A 17397-nucleotide genomic window follows, 5' to 3' on the forward strand; every position below is an offset into this window, starting at 1 on the left:
CCTTGTTATCCTGGGTCCACAGAGGTTCTGCCAAAGACTGATTGGAGGCTTGGTCGGTCTTCATTTGCATGAGAAGAAGGGTGAGGCTTGTTTCAGAGCTATTTTGGAACTTTCTGGAAAAAAATAAAATGACTGTGACCACACAAGCAGTTGAATTTATTAGGTTATTGCACATTTATCCAGCTGCAAGAAAGTAGCTCTGAGATTAAGATGAATTTTTGAGATATAAAAAATTATTTTACTCATTAAACAATATTTATTCAGTGTAGCAAAAAAGATTTACCTTTCATACCACTCCCAGAGATAACCACTATTAACATTTCAGTATTACTAAAAAAATACACCCGGGCCTCCCCAGTGGCGCAGCGGTTGAGCGCTGGGCTGCGAAGCTGCAAGCGGCCTGTGCAGCGCTGGTTCGATCCCTGGCTGCTCCCCGGCCACTGGAGGAGGGTCCCACATGGCGCGCAGACCTCTCCTGCTGCCCGCTGCTCCCCTCAGCAGTGTACTTCGGTCCTTGTGCCTGCTCTGCTCCCTGCTCTGGCTCTGGTGAATTCTCTCACCCTCCCGCGCTTCTGACTGTACCCAGTGCTTGTATAAATAAACAATAAATAAATAAATAAATCTTTTTAAAAAAATAAAAAAATAAAAAAATACACCCTCTTGGACATTTTAGTATATTATGCCTATTCACACTTAAAAATTGAACTTCAGTGTAGAGACCTGAATGAAACATACTTCTCAATTGAAGGCAAATTGTCATTACCAGTCTGTGCAAGTCTCCTCTCTTGCTTTAATTATTTTTACCCTTTCATTCCCACACCCCTTTACATCTCTTTCACAGGAATTCCCTTTAACATGTCTGATATCTGTATTTACTATAGGTTTATAATCTCATAAAATCTGATGTGTTATCACATCTGATGTGCTTTTATCATAAAAATATCTTTTTTTTAAAGATTTATTTATTTATGCATACAAGACGGGGGTACAGGCCAGAGATGCAGGGGGTGAGAGGATTCACCAGAGGCAGAGTGGGGAACAGAACAGGCAGATTGACTGAAATACACTGCTGATGGGAGCAGCAGGCAAGTCAGGAGAGGTCTGCTGCGCCATGTGGGTTGTTCCCTCGCTGGCCGGGGATCAAACTTGTGCTGCAGAGGCTGCAGATTGCTTCATAGTGCAGTGCTTAACCCCTTGCGCCACCAGGGAGGCCCCTATCATAAAAATATCTTGTGTCAAAATTTTTCCTACTTTTCTCACTTAAAAATTATCCCAGTAGCGGGGTCTCCCTGGTGGCACAAGGGAATAAGACACAGCACTATGAAGCTATCCGCAGCCACTGCAGCACGAGTTCAATTCCCTGCCAGGGAGGTGACCCACATGGCACAGCAGACCTTTCCTGTCTCACCCACTGCTCCCCTCAGTAGTCTATTAAGGTCGATCTGCTTTTACTCCTCCCTACTCTGTTGCTGGTGAATCCTTTTGCTCCCTGTATCTTTGGCTTACATCCCAGTTTTTGTATGCATAAATAATTGAATGTTAAAAAAAATTATCCTAGTACATTGCTTTTCACTACTGCATATTACACCATCATATACATCTATCACATTTTACTTTTCTTGTCTCCTCTGCTGCAACTAATTTATCTATAGACACATTTCTTATTTCATGTCCTCTTATGGCTCTGAATAAGACTTTTTTTTAAGATTTATTTTATTTATTTATGCATACAAGAGCTGGGTGTATTTATGCATACAAGAGTTGTGTGTGTGGGGGGGTGGGTAACAGGATTCACTGGAGACAGAGTGGGGAACAGAACAGGCAGATCTACTGAAATACACTGTTCAGAGGAGCAGCAGACAAGACAGGAGAGTTCTGCTGCACCTTTGGGGGATGTAAGAGCTGCAGTGGCTGCCCATAGCTTGATAGTGCTTTGACTTAACCCCTTGTGCCACCAGGGAGACCCCATCTGAATGAGAATTTCTTGGGGTTATTTATCTAGAAAAGACATCACTTGATCAAGGCTATGATAAAATATGTGAGATTAATTTCCAGAATTCCTGTACCAGTTTGTATTCCTACTGTAACAGGGTAGTTCCCAGGAAAAGGGGAGGTTCCAGGTTCCCTGCCCCACCCTAAGAAAGGGTGGAGGTGGGCAGGGGGAATTATGGAGAAAAGACTGGGAGAAGGAAGGAAGGAGAATCAAGAAGACCTGCAGGAGGTACATGGAGCAGGAGACATGTGAGGAAGAAGCTGTGCTTGCATCTTAGCCTTGGACTTGTTTGAGGGACTTGGGGGACTTGGAGAGAGATAATAGGGATGTAGGGCCTCCCCGGTGGCGCAGCGGGTTGAGTGCTGCGCTGTGAAGCTGTCCTCAGCCTCTGCATCGTGGGTTCAATGCCTGGCCGGCCAGGGAGCTACCCACATGGCGCAGCAGACCTCTCCTGACTCACCCGCTGCTCCCCTCAGCAGTGTATTTCAGTCAGCCTGCCTGTTCTGCTCCTCGCTCTGTCTCTGGTGAATCCTCTCACCCTCCTGCGCCTCTGACCTGTACCTCAGTTCTTGTATAAATAAATAAATCTTTAAAAAAAAAAAGATATAGAGATGTAAGTGAGAGACCCATGGGGAGGCTAACAATGGCGGCAGCCTTTATCTTGATTTTGATGTTGCTTAGTTCCTTCCAGATTTGCCTGGTCCCTTCTGCCCCTTTCCCGTGGGTCACCGCCAGAAGATGTGGCAAGCTTTTGGGCCTCAGTGGCCTTTCTTTGGGCCAACCCTATTTGACTGGGCATTTACTTTGGGTGTTTCATGGGGAAACTTTTAACTGTATTCTTTTGCTTCTCTTCTCTCTATTGCACACTGATTATATTGAAGTTATTTCTTACTAAAGGTCTTACTCACTAAGACAATGTTTGTCTTTATGTACCTGAGGGCAGAACCCATTTAGAGCGTGCAGGTTTAGGTGTCCTGGGCTGCCCCTCACCCTGCTAGCTAACTCCACCAGCACTACATGAGGGTTCCCACATCCCCAATTCCAGCCTCTGTGTGGATCTCTTTCCTAGGTTTGCCATCCTGATGGGTATAAAGTAATAGGGAAACTAGCACATTTTCAGTTATTTATTTGTCATTGAGCTTCCCCTAATGGACCACACAATTTTTTAAAAATATATTTTTAAAATGTATTTATGCAAGATCTGGGGTATAGGCCAGTGGCACGAGAGAGTAAGAGGATTCACCAGAGACAGAGTGGGGAGCAGAACAGGCAGACGGACTGAAAGCACTGCTGAGGGGAGCAGTGTGCGAGAGAGGTCTGCCACACCATGTGGGCATCTCCCTGGCTGGCTGGGAATCGAACCTGTGCTGCAGAGGCTGCGGACAGCTTCACAGCGCAGCGCACAACCCGCTGTGTTATGGGGAGGCCCCTGGACCACACAATTTTTAAAAAGTGGGATCACAGGGCCTCCTTGGTGGCGCAAGGGGTTAAACACCACACTATGAAGCAATCCACAGCCTCTGCAGCACGAGTTAGATCCCCGGATGGCCAGGGAGCAACACACATGATGAGGCAGACTTTTCCTATCTTGCCCGCCGCTCCCCTCAGCAGTGTATTTCAGTCAATCTGCTTATTCTGTTCCCCACTCTTGTCTCTGGTGAATCCTCTCACCCCCCGCAACTCTGGCCTGTACCCCATCTCTTGTATGTGTAATTAAATGAATCTTTAAAAAAAAGTTAAAAAAAAAAAGTGGGATCACACTGGTCTAGAACTAGGATTTTCCCCCCACTCATCACTGTATTGGGGGCATAATTTTATGTCAATAAATATATCTACACAACATCATTTTTATTACTTACACAACATTTCATCATATGAAAACATATATTTTTTAAAGATTTATTTATTTATGCATACAAGAACTGGGGTACAGGCCAGAGGTGTGGGGGTTTGAGAATTCACCAGAGACAGAGTGGGGAACTGAACAGGCAGATCTACTGAAACTGCTGAGGGAAGCAGCAGGCAAGACAGGAGATGTCTGCTGCACCATGTGAGTCAGCTCCATGGACCGGGATCAAACTCATGCTGCAGTGGCTGCAGACAGCTTTGCAGGTTGCATCTTAACCCCTTGTGCCACCAGGGAGGCCCCAAAACATCATAATTTTTTAAACTACATCTCTGCTGTTGGACATTAAGGTTTTCCCCTAAATTTTTACCATGAAAATGCCCCAATAAACAACTCAGTGCAGTCATCTTCAGATCATTTTATGAATTGTTTTAAGGATAAATCCTTACAAATGAAATTAGTGGATCAGTGGGTATGTACTTTTTGTTGTTAAATCATTTGATACAGGGCCTCCCTAGTGGCACAAGGGGTTAAGTCTCAGCCCTATGAAGCTATCCACAGCCACTGCAGCAGAAGTTCTATCCCTGCCAGGGAGATTCCCACATGGCACAGCAGACCTCTCCTGTCTCGCCTGCTGCTTCCCTCAGCAGTGCTTTCAGTCTGTCTGCCTTTTCCGCTTCCCACTCTGTCTCTGGTGAATCCTCTCACCCTCCCACAACTCTGGCCTGTACCCCAGCTATAGCATAAATAAAAAATAAATCTTTTAAAAAAAGATGACTTTTTAAAAACTTTATTCTTTTACTATGTAATTGAGGCTGCATTTTATAGCTTAATATTTTTAAATATATTTAGTTTATAGTTTCATTCTAATAAGGCTGTTATCTTTATCAGCCTTTATGACTCTTGTTCACAGCGATTTGTTTCCTCTTATTTTCTATAATTTTGTGTTCTGAACTCATTCATTAAAACTTTATCTATGGTGATTATGTATGACTTGGTTTGAGGTAAATCCCTTTGAGAGAGTCTTATGTTTGCTGCTTCTTATTACCCCAGGGTTATTACGAGGCTGACAACATTTTTTTCATATTAATTTCATAATTTGGTATACCTAACCATGTGCATGCTCATCTGAGTTAGAGATGTGGGGTGTAGCTTTTTGAGGATTCTGGACTTAAATATCTCCATTCCTAGTCTTCTGTCCTTAAGCAAATATCTTTGTTGTCAAAGAGAAGAAACCTTTTTTCCCCTATGTCCAGCAACTAACTACCTTTCAGATCAAGCATTCTGGTCATTAGTTAACTTGATTTCATCTTCTGTGCATTTATTGTATTTTCACAAGAGTTCAGGTATGCATTTAAAAGTATTGTAAAATTTCTTTATGTAGAATTTCTAGATGTTTAATAGGGGTAGAATTTTCAGCTTTTCTAGTCTGCTGTTTCACCAGAAAAGAGTCAGCATTAACTATTCTTATTAGTATTTTAACTTAAAGTATTTCTTTGCTCACTAGTGATATTAATTATTTTTCATGTCTTTAGAATAATTTAATTTCCTCTTAAATATTGTGTTTATTTTTAGTTCTTGATCCTTTTATTCTGTTGAAGGGCTAGTCCTTTTCCTATTGATTTGAAATACTACTTGTTGATAAAGAATATATTAAAGTTTTCTGACATACAGATACCTTTTCTTTTTTTCCCTTTTTGTTGAGTGTGATTTACTTTTAGACATATAAAACTAACAGATATTTATATAGTCAACCATACCAATCTTTCTCCTTATAATTTCTTTCCCCCCCCTCAAGTTTTATTTATTTATTTATTTATTTATTTATTTATTTATTTATTTATTTATTTATTTATTTATACAAGCACTGGGTACAGTCAGAAGTGTGGGAGGGTGAGATAATTCACCAGAGTCAGAGCGGGAAGCAGAACAGGCAGAGGTACCGAAGTACACTGCTGAGGGTAGCAGTGGGCGGGGCAGGAGAGGTCTGCGCATCATGTGGGACCCTTGCTGGCGGTCAGGGATGGAACTGGCGCTGCAGAGGCTGCGGGCAGCCTCGCAACCAGCGCTCAACCGCTGCACCACCAGGGGAGGCCCTCTCCTTATAATTTCTTTATAAAAATAATTCATACCTTTGCTTACTTGCTTAGAAAGTCCTTCTTTATCTTAGTATTTTTTTTAAAGATTTATTTATTCATGCATGAATGAGCTGGGGTACAGGTCAGAGGCATGAGGGTGAGAGGAGTCACCAGAGACAGAGCGGGGAACAGAACAGACAAATCTACTGAAATACACTGCTGAGGGGAACAGCGGGTGAGGCAGGAGAGGTCTGCTATGCCATGTGGGTAGCTCCCTGGCCGGGGATCGAACTCATGCTGCAGTGGCTGCAGATAGCTTCATAGGTTGTGTCTTAACCCCTTGTGCCACCAGGGAGGCCCCTGTCTTAGTATTTTAGAATATTCACCTATTTTTCTTTTATACTTTCATTTTGTACTTTAAACATTTTAATGCACCCGGAATTTATTTTGGTGTATGATGTAATACTCTCAAGTTGTTAGCTAGTTGTCTAAAACCTACATTAAGTAATACAATTTTTAGAGAGGATTCTTTCATAATATACTATAGAGGTTTTCTTTTCCTTTTTTTTTTTTTAAGATTTCTTTATTTTTTTATTTATGCATACAAGAACTGGGATGTAGGCCAGAGGTGTGAGGGGGTGAGAGGATTCACCAGAGACAGAGTGGGGAACAGAACAGGCAGACTGACTGAAATACAATGCTGAGGGGAGCAGCAGGTGAGGCAGGAGAGGTCTGCTTGCCATGTGGTTTGCTCCCTGGCAGGCCAGGGATTGAACTCATGCTGCAGAGGCTGGGGATTGCTTCACAGTGCTGTGCTTAACCTCTTGCGCCACCAGGGAGGCCTTTTCTTTTGGTTTTAAATGTTGAGGTTCCATGTCAACTTTTATTTGAAGAAAGAGTTCATCAGCTTGCAAATCAGTAATATAATGAATTCTTAAATAGTAACATTTGAATCTGTTTGGCTTCCCATATTGTCTCCCATTGTTCAGTTTGTTCCTGCACCAGTTAAACAATCTAAAAATTTATCACGAGGGTCTGCACCAGTTAAACAATCTAAAAATTTATCACGAGGGTCTCCCCGGTGGCGCAGCGGTTGAGCACTGGGTTGCGAAGCTGCCTGTGGCCTCTGTGGCACAGGTTCGATCCCCGGCTGCTCCCCGGCCACAGGAGGAGGGTCCCACATGGCACGCAGACCTCTCCTGCCGCCCGCTGCTCCCCTCAGCAGTGTACTTCGGTCCTTCTGCCTGCTCTGCTCCCCGCTCTGGCTCTGGTGAATTCTCTCATCCTCCCACGCTTCTGACTGTAGCCAGTGCATGTATAAACAAACCAAACAAACAAACAAACAAACAAATAAATAAAACATGCCTCTATTAAAAAAAATGTTATAAAATAAAAAAAATAAATAAAAATTTATCACGAAACTTTCCAAACATACACAAAAGATAGAGATAACAACATAATGATCTCCCACATACTTGTCATTAAAATCCAACAATTAACCAAGATTTTTGCCACACTTAATTCATCTAACCCCTTTCTTTTCTATTTATTATGTTTCTTGCCAAACTACTGGGTTTTCTTTTGCCCTCCCTCCTTTATTTCTTTTTTCTTTCCTTCTCCCTTCCCTTCTTTTTTTCTTTCCCAAGTCATATCATTTCACCCTCACACATTTCAGTATGTATATGTTAAAAAATAACGTTTTCTTATAACCAAATGCTATTGTTAGCACACAACCAGAGGGTATCTAGGGACCCCCAAACTTCACAACTCCCTGGTGGTGCAAGGGGTTATGAAGATATCTGTAGCCTCTGCAGCACAAGTTCTATCCCCAGCCGGCCAGGGAGATGCCCACATGGTGCAGCAGACCTCTCCTGTCTCGCCTACTGCTCCCCTCATAGTGTATTTCAGTAGATCCGCCTGTTCTGCTCCCCACTCTGTCTCTGGTAAATCCTCTCACCTCCCTGCACTTCTGGCCTGTACCCCAGTTATTGTATGAATAAATAAATAAAGGGATGACACAAAGGCAAAGCAGGCTCTGAGTGTGATTGATCTTTAACAGAATTACTGTGCATAGAGAAGGAAGAGAAGCTATTTTTCCCAAAAATATACCCAAAATTGTTCTTCCCTGTGGGCAAATGCCTAGCCAAACAGGGTCTGCCTGAAATGGGGCCACTGAGGCCCAAAATCTTGCTACAAGTCTAAGGTACCGTCTATCAGGGAAACATCAGCAAGGGTGCAAAAGGGGCCAGGCAGGTATGGGGCAAAAAAAGATCTCGCATGTGTCTCTTCCAAGTGTCTCTGCATGTCTCCTTCCAGAAATACTGGGGTCCAAGTTTGGCTGCAGAAGCAAGGGAGCTCCTTCTTAGTCCGTTGCCTTCCTTGTTATATAGATTCACCAGGCTGCTCAGCTCTGCTCCTGGTTCCCGGGAGCTAGTCCAAGGTGGCTGCACGCGAGTGGGGGTGGGGAACACGACACCTCTCCTAACATTGTCACATTTAATGTTAAAACTAATTTTGTGGTACCATCTCATATTTAGTCCAAAATCAAACTTTCTTTATTGTCTCCAAAATGTCTTTTGAAGGTGGTTTGTTCAAAACACACCCCAAACAAGACTGTAATATCTCTAATGTTTCTTTTAAGCTAGAGCAACCTGCCTCCCTTCTGTTTTTATGCTGTTGACTTCTTGAAGAAAACACTGTTTTAATAATTGTGATTTAGAACTTTTATTATCAAGATTAATCTGGATTCTCCACTTCACTCTGTCTGTATAGACTCAGCCAGAACATCCTGGCCTGCTCACTTGTCAGGGTTTGGGGGCCAGGAGAGGGACTGGAGTGGTCAGTGAGGCCATATTTCTTACACAGAGAGAGTATCTTGAAATGTTAATTCTTGTGCTTTTCTTTGCTACACTTTTTCCACTTGACCTTTCCCCTAGTAAATCAGCGGCATTGCCTCGAGGAGAATTAGGATTGGTACAAGCGGAATGCAAAAAGAAAAAAACAGAATAAAACAGTCAATGTTCAGTTTTCTGACTTTTAAAATAACCTCTTGAAGCCCACATCAAAAACAATAGTTTTGAAAGCCAAAGCCTTTTATTAGCAGAGAACCAGGTTTTGTTGGGAGAAGAAAAGGCCCTTGAGAATCAAAAGGGAAGGCCCGGAAACATGAGGGATTGGGCTTTGCCCTAAGAACATATTGGAAAGAGACTAGAGGAAGAGCCAGCCTAAGTCCCTTCACCCCAGCCCCCTCTGGATTGTAGCGAGCAGGGACCTAGGAAGTTGGCAGGAGGTCTGGGGAAAAGAGTTCCATCCAGCCAGGAGGTTGAGGAGAGAAATGGAGATCAGCTTTGGGAAACCTCTGGAGGTAGATTAAATGCCTGGAGCTCATCTCCGATCACTTGAATGAGTCCCACTGTGGCTAAGGTGAAGAGCCAGGTTGGCTGTTCATTTTACCACTGTCAGGATGGTGTGGGAGTGGGTTTTGGGGGCCGATTGGGGGTGTCTTGTAGCCTCAGCAGTCTGCAGGTCATGCATAGATAGCTCAACAGAGAGACACTTGACTGTGACCAGGATTCATTGTTGAGTCACTGCTTCATGTGGCCACTTCTTAGATGCAATGACCCAAGAGATGGCAAAACCGAAGGGAAAGTCGTTCACCTCTGTATTTGGATGTGACCGGACACTGGGGGCACCTCACTGTACTAACATTCAGAAGTCACATTTGGGACAGGATCTCCTAGCCTACTTTTGCTTCTGTGTTCAAGTCTAGTATTTTTTTTTTTTTAAGATTTATGCATACAAGAACTGGGGTATAGGCCAGAGATATGGGAGGTGAGAGGATTCACCAGAGACAGAGTGGGGAGCAGAACAGGCAGACTGACTGAAATACATTGCTGAGGGGAGCAGCGGGAGGGACAGGAGAGGTCTGCTGTGCCATGTGGGTCTTTCCCCTGGCTGGGGATCGAACTCAGGCCACGCAGTGATAGCATGATAGCTCACCCAAAGGAGGGTGGAACAGGAAGGAGAAGAACTGGAGAGGAGACCCCTGCCCTATAGGGATAGCACTGAGACTAAACCCCTGTGCTACCAGGGAGACCCCTGTTTAAGCCTAGTTTTTGTCTCAACTTGATGAGTGTGTTCACCAGTCAGAACAGGGATCCTTAACTTCTTCTGCTGTTAAAATCACTTGGGGGAGATTTTAACAAATAAAACATCCCCAACTTGAACTATGTTCTCTGTGGGTGGGGCACAATGTAATGGTTTGATTGTGGGTAAAATATTATTTTTGTGAGGCTGCTCACCTTTGTTCAGCCCAGATGTTTCTACTCTTAGGCTGTTTAAAAACATGTACCCCAGCAATCATAAAAGACTGAGAGCAAGAGTTTGTTTCTTATTTATAGACGTAGGGTTATATCCAGTAACACAATCAGAAATAGAAGGGTTAACTGCAGCTGACAGGGGCAGGTGTTTGGAGCGAAGGCCAGCTGCAGGTGATGGGAAGAAGGCCAGTCCAGGGTGAGATATCAGACAACAGGTGGTTATGCTGTAAAGAGCTGGCATCCAGGAGGACCAGTAGGAGTAACAAGTGTGGCAGAGAGCGCAGCAGTGGCCATTCTAGGAGCAAACCCTAGGCAGGTCCCAGGGGAGTCCAGCTCAAGAACAGAGAGAGGATCCTGTTTATGGCAACTTATAATGGGCTAACTCGTTTCTCTTTTTCCCAATTTTATGTTGAAGTACTACCTCCCAGGATCTCAGAACATGACTATATTTGGAGGTAAGGCCTCTAAAGACATAAAGAGGGTCTCCCTGGTGGTGCAAGGGATTAAGCACAGCACTGTGAAGCTCTCCACAGCCTCTGCAGCATGAGTTCAATTCCTGGCTGGCCAGGGAGCTACCACATGATGCAGCAGACCTTTCCTGTCTCTCCTACTGTTCCCCTCAGCAGTGTATTTCAGTAGATCCACCTGTTCTGCTCCCTACTCTGTCTCTGGTGAATCCTCTTAACTCCCGCACCTCTGGCCTACACCCCAGCTCTTGTATGCATAAATAAATAAATCTTAAAAAAATTAAAGATGTAAAGAAGTAAAATGAGGTATCATGTGTAGGTCCTAACATGTTGTCATAAGAGGAGATTAGGGCCTCCCTGGTGGTGCAAGGGGTTAAGTCTCAGCACTATGAAGGTATTGGTATCCACTGCAGCATGAGTTCAATCCCTGGCCAGGGAGTTACCCATATGGCTCAGCAGACCTTTCCTGTCTCACCCACTGCTCCCCTCAGTAGTGCATTTCAGTAGATCCACCTGTTCTGCTCCCCACTCTGTCTCTGGTGAATCCTATAACCACACCTCCGCCCCCAACTCACTTCTGGTCTACACCACAACTCTTGTATGCATAAATAAATAAAATAAATATTAAAAAAAAGAAGAGGATATTAGGAGACAGAAACAAGATGTGGACTGAGGAACAACCATGGAAGGAAGCAGAGAAGGAGGCCAACTGTTAGTCAAGAGAAAGGCCTTGGAGGGCCTCCCCGGTGGCACAGCGGTTGAGCGCTGGGTTGCAAAGCTGCCCGCAGCCTCTGCAGTGCCGCTTCGATCCCCGGCCACTGGGTAAGGGTCCCACATGGCGCGCAGACCTCTCCTGCCGCCCACTGCTCCCCTCAGCAGTGTGTTTTGTCAGTCTGCCTGTTCTACTCTCTGCTCTGGCTCTGGTGAATTCTCTCACCCTCTCGCGCTTCTGACTGTACCCAGTGCTTGTATAAATAAATATATAAGTCTTTAAAAAAAAGAGAAAGGCCTTGGAAAAAAAAACAACTGGCTCCACCTTGACCTTGGACTAGTAGCCTCCAGAACGCTGAGGAAAAAATTGTTGTTTAAACCACCCCAATGTGATATTTCATTTTGACAGTCCTTGCTGACTAATACACTGCTGCCAGAGAGATTGGTGAGAACAGAGTAGGGCTGTAGTCCTAAGGGTAGGGTATCATGGCTTGGCCTCAGCACCAGGGGCACAAAAAGGGTCAGGAAACCAGGACTGAGTCACTGGTTCAGGACAAACAGGATCTCATTCATTCATTTATAGAGCTAAGCAACAATATTTTATTTATTTATTTTATTTATTTTTTAAAGATTTATTTATTTATGTATACAAGAGCTGGGGTGTAGGCCAGAGGTGCAGAGGGGTGAGAGGATTCACCAGAGACAGAGTGGGGAGGAGAACAGGCAGATCCACTGAAATACACTGCTGAGGGGAGAAGCAGGCAAGACAGGAGACTGCTGCACCATGTGGGTCAGCTCGCTGGCTGGGTATCAAATTTGTGTTTCAGTGGCTGCGGATATCTTCATAGTGCTGAGACTTAATCCCTTGTGCCACCAGGCAGCAACAATATTTTATTAAGCGCCTACTCTGTTGGGTCCATCCTAAGCAGTGGCTATAGTGCTGTTGCACTGGTGCAGATGACTGGCTTGGATAAGGAGGATGGCAGTGGACAAGGTGACTTGGCACTGAAACAACCCAATATGACAGTCTGTGACTTTGTTTTCAGAGAAGAAACAGGGGCCAGTCCAGTTGTTCATAACCAATCCAAGTCTATGATTTTTCTCTTTTGGAGAAAGCAAAGTTTCAGTATACACATTTTCTCTGGCATGGAGGAGTGTTTCACCTGACTGTCACCATCTCATGTCCTAACATGTAACATTCCAACTTTATCTTAACTTTGTTAGTTTTTCTAAAACGTCAAAGTTTCTCCCCTAAACCATGTTTAAACGGAAAACTCAAGTATTTCCAGGCATCTGTGCCACTGTAGATAACCATCAGATAAACTTCCCTAATTCATACCACATCTGTTCTCTCAGCCCTCTGTGACCTTGAACATTAAAAAAATTCTTCAAATGATTTCTTCCCAAAATAAGCATCCACCCCAAATTTCCCCCACCAATTTTCTTTTAAATGCAAGACAAACTGTCAACACTGAATTCGCCAGCTCTTATTAAAAACTGGGAAGTCTCTCAAAAGCTTTCAGAGTAAACTGTCCTGTTAAACATGATAAGTAGAACATGGGAAATCGTTGCATTTGGATGGTCCCTGTTGCTCTCCTTGCAAATTCTGGTAGCTGGGGACTGCCTGGACACAGACATCCTTCTCTATTTTATCACTGGGGAGGACTCTTTCCTTGCCCCATTATTTGAAAAGCTAAATGAATGTGAGACCCCCAGATATCCCAATGGATGTGCACTCTGGCCTTGTTTCATTTGGCAGGCAGCATGGGGAATAGTGAAAGACACAGGTTTTGAAGTCAAGCAACCTTGAGTTGGCACAGGGAGTCTTCCTCCTCCTAGCCCTGTAATTGTGGGCAAATCATTTAACCTGAGTTTCAGTTTCATGAGCTATAAAATAGAGATAATAACATTTACCTTATAAGCTTGTTGTGCGGATGTATGAAAGCATCAAACCTGTGTCTGGCAGTGTAGTAAATGCTCATTAAATTGTAACTCTTTTTAATAGTAACATCTAAGGATTTCCTGATTAAAACAAAACAGAACAAAACAAAGAACCCCACTTACTCTTTCCTCATGCCAGAACCCAAAGCTAAAACAGTTGGAGATCTATTTCACTTTAGGTTATCGTCTTCAAAATGAGGAGATGTGATCAATGATCTCTACGGGTCCTCCTCTCTAGTTTAAAATCCTAAAATTTTACGTTCAGGAAGAAATGATCATTGAAGAGCAAGAAGAAATTAAACCATCTTTTCTGGCCATTTTTTCTGGAGAATCAAACTGTGCTTCACTAGTACTTCCAGTTCCAAAGCTTATAGGATTATGTCTTTTCAAGAGAGCAGGGCTTGGAGGAGGTCTGGCTGGAGAGCACCAGTTAACTTCAACGCTGTAAAAACAGTTCTCTCTTCAGGGTAATAGAATGAAAGCAAAAGGACATTTGACCTTTTCAAGATTTTTTTTAATGCAAAATACAAGGTATGCACATAATCTTGTTTTCTGACTAAAAATCTGGCATATTAATGATTCCACTTAAAGTACTAAAGAGGGGAGCCAGAAAGAAACTTTTTATTTCTGAACAATGACTGAGAAGGGAATTCTAATGAATATTTTGGCACACATATCTCATTTTCTGGCTGCTTCAGGACCCAAGAGCCAGTAGGTCATAATTAAAGCCAATAATGGCAACTCTAGACAGTTATCCAAATATTTTCCTGGTGCTGTCAATTCTCTGCATTGAATGATTTAACATCATATTTGGGGAGTGTAGAAGAACATACATGCAGAGAGGGAATTAAATGTTGATACATATTCTGGAACACTTTCTGCAAGTTGCCCCCAAAGATACTGTTTATTACATTCAAAGGAATTATAGAATGTTTTCCTTAGTAGACAACTTTAGAGGAGCTTTTTGGTGCAGAGAGCTGTGAAGTTTGTCCTTAAGTCCTTATAAGATCACATTTTCTGCAGGAATGAAAAAAATCATGTGTTTGAATTGAAGCCCTGTTTTGTGTAAATAAATGAACTCCTACCTCCACTGCACCTTTCAGGAATGTTCTCTGTGATCACCAGGAACTGGTAATGCTGCAGATGTAGTTATATAATGTAAAAAAAGCCAAAACTACTCACTTTTCTGTCAACTCCACTTCCAAAAAGAAAACCCAGAAATACATCTGTTTGTAAAATCTGTTCAGGATCTTGGAAACAAACTCTTCAACTTTGTCTTTTTTCCCCCCTTCCATAATGAGTTTTATATCTTTAACAATAATAGCTAGGCAAAATCCTCCATCCCTATCTCCACTTGCCTCCATCCCTATTTTTATTAATACTTTCCACCCGAATGGACATTAAGCAGCTCCATCTCAAGTTGCTCTGAGGGAAAAAAAATGTGGATCTGAAGCAGCATTTAGGGCTGAAATAAACTGATCAATAACTTCTTAAAGGCAAAACAAGATTTGCTCTGCAAAACAACTCAGCACAAACTAGGGCTCTAAACACCAGTGCTGTGCTGTGGCAATGGAAACTTTCCAGTCACAGCTTGAACTTGGGAGCCAAGCACAATACTAAGGAAAGGAAGACATTTCAGGCCAAACCAGACAGTGGTTTTGGCATAGCCTGCTCCTGAGCCCAGTGCTACAGCAGCTGTGGGGTGGTGATGTAGCCTTTGCAGGCCTCCAATTTCTAGGTGCACCAGAAACCAGATTTTAAAATTTCTCTTCTCTCCTCCATCTTTCCCTGCATCCACATTTTTCCCCACGAGTTACATCATTATAGATGGTTACATCATTATAGATAGAGGTATAGATGCAATTTTTCTTTTTAGATTTTTGTAAAATTTATTTTTGCATATAAGAAGTGGGGTGGGGCCTCCCAGGTGGTGCAGCGGTTGAGCGCTGGGTTGCGAAGCTGCCCGCGGTCTCTGAGGCGTCGGTTCGATCCCCGGCTGCTCCCCGGCCACCAGAGGAGGGTCCCACATGGTACGCAGACCTCTCCTGCCGCCCGCTGCTCCCCTCAGCAGTGTACTTCGGTCCTTCTGCCTGCTATGCTCCCCGCTCTGGCTCTGGTGAATTCTCTCACCCTTCCGCGCTTCTGACTGTACCCAGTGCTTGTATAAACAAACACAAACAAAAAAATAAAACAAATAAATAAATAAATAAAACATGCTTCTATTGAAAAAAAAAAAGAAGTGGGGTGTAGGCCAGAGGTACATGGGGTGAGAGAATACACCAGAGACAGAGTGGGGAGCAGAACAGGCAGATTTACTGAAATACACTGCTGAGGGGAGCAGCAGGTAAGACAGGAGAGGTCTGCTGCACCATGTGTTTAGCTCCCTGGCTGGGGATTGAACATGCCACAGTGGCTGGCCATAGCTTGATAGCTCTGAGACTTTAACCCCTGTGCCACCAGGGAGGACCATAGATACAATTCTTAGGCACACTTCCACCTAATCATCCTTGGGTTTCTTTGAGGGCCTCCCATTTTGCACAAGCAGCTCACTGACATTCACCAGAAGAACATAAGGGAATCACAGACTACCTCTGTGAGGAGGTCACCTTTTTTTATTAAAGATTTATTTATTTATGCATACAAGAACCGGGGTACAGGCCAGAGGTGTGGGGGGATGAGAGGATTCACCAGAGACAGAATGGGGAACAGAACAGGCAGGTTGACCAAAATACACTGCTGAGGGGAGCAGCGGGCGAGACAGGAGAGGTCTGCTGTGCCATGTGGGTAGCTCCCTGGCCAGGGATCGAATTCGTACTGCAGTGGCTGCAGTGCCTTCATAGGTTGCATCTTAATCCCTTCCGCCACCAGGGAGGCCAAAGGGGGAGGAGATCACTTTGGGTAATCACTTTACTGCCTGATTGTAGAACCAAGTGAATTCTGCCTTAGGGGTGGGGAGTCTTTTTTTTTTTTTTTTTGTTCTCTTGTCAAAACATACATTGCCCATTTGAGGAGACCCTATATTCTCCACATTACAAGATGGCAATGTGCTGGTTTCTGGGTTAGCTGGTTGACTCAGAGATGAGGAGATTATTCCATGACACTTTGTTTTCATTCCAGTCCAAAGGGTAAAGAATGTAACACTTTGCTGCCACCTGCTGTTTTCTTAGAAATAAATTCTTGAAATGATTCAAGCATGGTCGTTTATTTCAGCAAAGTGCCTTGAAGAACTTGAGGGATTTCATCATATATATTTGTATAATTGGATACCAGCTGGCCTGTCATTTCCTAGAATGGATTGCCCAGCCACTGGGTGGCTTCCTTCTTTCTGGCCATTTAGTCCTTTCTGCTCTGTCCCTTGGTATAAGCTTACTGAAGGGAGGAGCAGACTTCCTGAGCCCAGCAAACTTCCATAACAGCTTCACACAAAGGTACAGACAGTAAGTCTTGGGTTTGGATGTCATTTCCTCTTGAGCCAGTGATGTCATGTAAGGCAAAGCGACACTTTTCTCAAGTACAGAACTGTTCTGTGTGTCAGCGGGTAGTGTTCCTTGGAAGAGCTGTAAAACATTATTTTCTTTGAGGAAACTAATACAGATTAAGAGGAGTTTCCAGGAAAATGAAGGCCAGGCCAATTTGAATCATTCTTAGGTGGAGATACTTGAGCTCAAGTTACTTGATAAGAAGGAGAGAAATAATATCTCCTCGCAGTACAGGCAAGAGCCTGGGGAGAGTCATAAGCTTAGATGGACTACTAGGGCCCTTAGGTAATCTTACTGGAGGCACTCAGAGGACAGAGCCCTCCAAGTCTTGATTATATTAGTAGCCAGAAAGTGGGAGTTTCTTTTGTGCTGGTTCCAGGAAGATCCATTTGTATGCAAATGAGTTTGCAAATGAGTTCCTGTTCATTGTCTTTTGAGAATTCTTCCAATCAAAATCTTTTTATTGACAGCGATTAATAAATCTATGAAGTTTGTTTTTATGTAATCCTGAGTATCTATTAGTCCTCTTTTTTAATTTCATTAAAATTTTTATTTAATTTTAA

Source organism: Talpa europaea (genome assembly GCF_964194135.1).
Source record: "Talpa europaea genome assembly, chromosome: 1".
Classification (NCBI taxonomy): Eukaryota; Metazoa; Chordata; class Mammalia; order Eulipotyphla; family Talpidae; genus Talpa; species Talpa europaea.